Consider the following 4331-nt stretch of genomic DNA (forward strand, 5'->3'; position numbering starts at 1 on the left):
CCTTTTTTTCCTTTGTTAAAAAAAGATAATTCACAAAAAAAAAAAAAAAAAAAAAAAAAAACAAAAAAAAAAAAAAAAAGTGATACGTTATTTTGTTGTCAGATTATTCTACTGAGTGACAACTTCACCTAGCAGCATTTAAAGACTGAGGTTCCAGTACCAAATACTACCTAAGAGGTAGTTGGTATCTCTTAGGCAAAAACTTCATCAGATGATCTCGAGGTACTACTAGATAATTATCCTGATCATCTTTCTTACACTACAGATTAAATACCCAGATGTATATAGCAAGGGGAACTAAACTGTGACTGAGAAGCTCAGTGGCTGAAGGAAGCAAGGAAAGATCTTGCATTCTACTCTCATGCCTTATTCACCAAACTAATTATATTTCATATAATTTCATTTAAGTATAATATTCACCAAACGGAATATTATTCAAAAAGCATCTGCTTGCAAGGAACAAATGACTTGGTGGAATTCTGGGTAGATTTTCTGTTTGTTTCCTAAATTTGATTTCCACAATATCTGCTCAGTCAATGAAGTAGTCAGTTTCTGTATTTGTCACAATCATACATTTATGTTTTACAACAGAGCACACTAGAAGGAAAGCAGGAAAAAATTATAAATTACACAAGCTGTAACCACTTGTAAAATCTCTTAGTACACAGGAATGAAAAAACAAGGATGCCATCAGCATTGAACAAAATGGCATCCCTTTACTAAACAGAATTGCAAAATATCTTAATCCGATTCCTACTCTTCTACTGAAGAAGTGAGAGTGATACCCATCAAGAAACATATTTTATTTGTTCAATGCAGAAGACTAAAATGCATTCATTAATGTAGGGATGAAGAGACTCACATCAGTTAGCTGAGAGAGAACTCACACTACCTTTGATTTAATGGCAGCAAGTACAAAGTATATATATATATTTATTCTGACAGGTGTACTTTGGATAGTTCATGCTGGAACATGTTGAGAAAGTATCTGCACAGCATTTATTTAATTAGTGGCACAGACACTTCAAAAACCTCATAGCAGACCATACTTTCTATATTCTGACCAATTCTTTTTATGTTCTGATTATTCTGGGCAATATTCACTAAGTTCTGATATATCTCAATTTTCAAGAAAAGTCTTAGTAAAGTTCACTTACATTACCAGTAAAGAAACATACACATCTAACTTTCTCATCAACTGTGTTGATTAGAATATTTTACTATTTTCTATTTGAGGTAGATTTGCCCAAAACAAGTTTCAAGTCTACTTTTCCTCTAAGAAACACTGAAAGCCACAGAAGCATTTTCCCTTCTAATAGCACCATTTTCTTCTTATTTCCATTATTATCTTACTTAGACTATTCCCCCTCACCTCAGGGCTAGAATAATGGGGGAAAAATTGGCACCTAATAACAAAGCAATTTTTAAAGAACACACTTAGCATTTACTACCAGGGTGCAGCAATGTCCTGCATGTTACTCAGTGCCTTCTGTTTTGTTGGATGTAAAAGACGACTAAATTGACTTATCTTTCAGATGAAGAGAGAAAAGGAATTGAGGATTGGAAGGAAAAGGAACATGGACCAGTTCATACCAAACCCCAGATCTAGCGAACAGGGATTCTCATTGCCCCCACCATAAGAAATTATTGGTCGCACAATTACAGGAACAGTTGGGAAAGCGTTAGGCAGTGGTAGGGATGCAAGAACAAATTTACTAAATGCCTGTCTAACTTGGGCAAAAATCTTAATATAATATGAAATCCCAACACTGGGTTATTAGAAACTGGTTTATTATATCTGTTCCAAATGAAAAAGAACTTTGGCATAAAGTTATGAGCAAGAGAAAATAACAAGGCCCTGACTACCTGTACTTCAGAGATGCAGCTGAACCTATGCAAAGTCCAAAAGAGAAATTTTCATAAGAGACTAATGAAAGATATTCTAAGTCCAGCAGCGAAACTGCTAGTATTTTGTGAAAATATACTATTACTCTTTACAAAAGCTAATGAAAAAAATCCATGCAATATACTTCAAAAATAGCAAACTGTGCTCCTGTTAGCATACACAGATATATATACATACAAACACAAACTGAAGACTTATAAACAACCTAATACCTATCCTTCCATTCTTAAAACACAGAGGCTGTTAATGTTAGATACCTCTCACTACCATATCTACCATGGCATCACATAAGCTTGTAGACAAGAACCAAAATCCTTTTCCCATCCACTCCTTTAGATGATTAGTCATTCCCCAGATCAGCCTAAAGCAAACATAACATTTCTTCTTGCTCTTTTACACTGGAATGCAAATGAAAAATACAGTTGTGTACTCATCTTTAGCAGACATTGGTTCACATCCTAGTTTAATCTTTGAAGCAGCACAAGACGGTGAGCTATACAAGTGATACCACTCAGCCCGTTGGGGAGGGCCAAAAAACATGAACTGTAATCCTTTATCCACCCCTAAAGGGCAGACTGAAACTCCAAACGATCTGCTTTGCCTCCAGCTGCTGATAATTGCATAATAGGAATATTTAGGAGAAGGCTGTTGAGAACTCAGGGACCTGGAGAATTCTGTTTACCCATAACTCACAGTGTTCTCTGCAATGAGACTATTAATGAATCTCAGAAGGACTTATTGTGAATGCTGTAGCATAACATCTGTTAAACTTCCTATCACTGAAATAAAAATGAGGATATACTGAAAAACATTGGAAAAGTTGAAGATAAACTTCTGTTACAACATACATATATACAACCAGCTGGGCTTAACACAAATTCTTAATCTGTTTTCCTCCTCAATTTGATTGTTCTTATATTCTGTTCAGTTTCATTTACTTACAAAAATGCATAGGGGCGCAATAAATAACTTGAGAAAACTTGCTGAGAAAAAGCAACTCACACTAGCATTATCAATGTACAAAGTTTATAGATTTCATGCTGTGTGTTTAAGATATGGGTATCTGTAACAACACGTATTCATCTTCCTTTACCCATACTTCCCCTCCCTCCAGATAAAAGTGCATTCAAAATCCTAGTCCAATGAGTCAGTTAAAAATACACATCTGAATCATACGTATATTCTGAATACAACTTTAAAGCCGACAGGGATACTATTAATACGTATAACTAAAGAAACAACCTCAGCTAGCTGATTTTGTTATCATCTTGCCTGTTCCAGTTAACTACAACTAATGCCACAACGTTTCTCCTGCCAGTCTCCCTTATCTCTGTTTTTAAAATGAAATATTTTAGTGTATTAGCTATTATCTTCTATTCCTGGTCTTAAGTTTTTGGTGATATTTTCTTTTTAAAGCAAATATTTAAGCGTACTAGCTACTACACTCCATTCCTTGTTTGAAGTTTCTGGAGATTTCTCTTTCCTGCAAATAGACTTAACATAGTCCTTTAAACCTCAGGATTTTAAGAAAGCAAACAAGAGGTAATGTTACCTTTGTTCTACATATATCCTGTACTTACCTGTACAATTGTATTGGTTTCACAGTTCTGCTCAGGGATACCATTTAAGGATCAGAACCTCATTTTGCTAAACCCTACAAAATTGAAGTCCTTGCCCCACAAAGCTTCCCATAAGAATACATAATGGAACAGGTAGATGCAAGAAGCCACTGACATTTGACAAAAAACAACAAGAAGGGTTTGAGTAATTTATCAGAACACTAAAACTGTCAGAAAAGTTGGCTGAATATGTAAGTGTACCTGCTCACGAAATAAAGTTTCTGCTAATACTACTCTACGAGTAATTGCTTCCAAACATTTCACACCGTCACTCAAAGACTCCTTCCCCGAACAGCATTGCTCTTACTTGACACGTGTCATTTGCCTATCGCTGGAGGACAGAGGCTTAGCCTTCCTCTTTCACGCAGGCCCTTATCTCTAGCCTACGGCCAAAACCAAGCCTTCCTCCCCTCCTCCTGCACCACAGGAGAGATGAGGGGCCCACAAGAAAGGAAACTCGATCCACTGCTGAGCCGGGCCACATTTTCTCCGGCACCCAGCGCAGGCACTACTGCCCGTTTTCTGCAGCGCTTCGCACCGGCGAGGCACGGAGCAGCCCCACAAACTCGGCAGCGGCCCCCCCCAATTTCGCACGCCGGCCCCTTTCCCTCAACCGAGGTGGCCCTCGGGCACCCAGAGACCCGCCTCGCCGCCGGGGCCCGCTCTCTCCTCTGCCCCCTCAGCTCAGGGCCCTCACCCGCAGCCTCCGCTCCCCGCCAGCCCGGAGGCGGGCTGCCCTCCCGGAGGGCTCCGCACAAGACCCCTGACACGGGGAGCGGCCCGGCCCGCGGCCGAGCGCAGGCGCC

The 4331-nt window shown here is 39.0% G+C and overlaps 1 protein-coding gene across 1 annotated transcript in view; it reads right to left on the reverse strand.

The window, feature by feature from the left end:
• USP47 (ubiquitin specific peptidase 47) overlaps positions 1-4331 on the reverse strand; it is a 57474-nt gene that overhangs the window by 52544 nt on the left and 599 nt on the right. The window lies entirely within an intron of this gene.

Source organism: Haliaeetus leucocephalus, unplaced genomic scaffold, assembly GCF_000737465.1.
Source record: "Haliaeetus leucocephalus isolate CR32 unplaced genomic scaffold, Haliaeetus_leucocephalus-4.0 Scaffold173, whole genome shotgun sequence".
NCBI lineage: Eukaryota > Metazoa > Chordata > Aves > Accipitriformes > Accipitridae > Haliaeetus > Haliaeetus leucocephalus.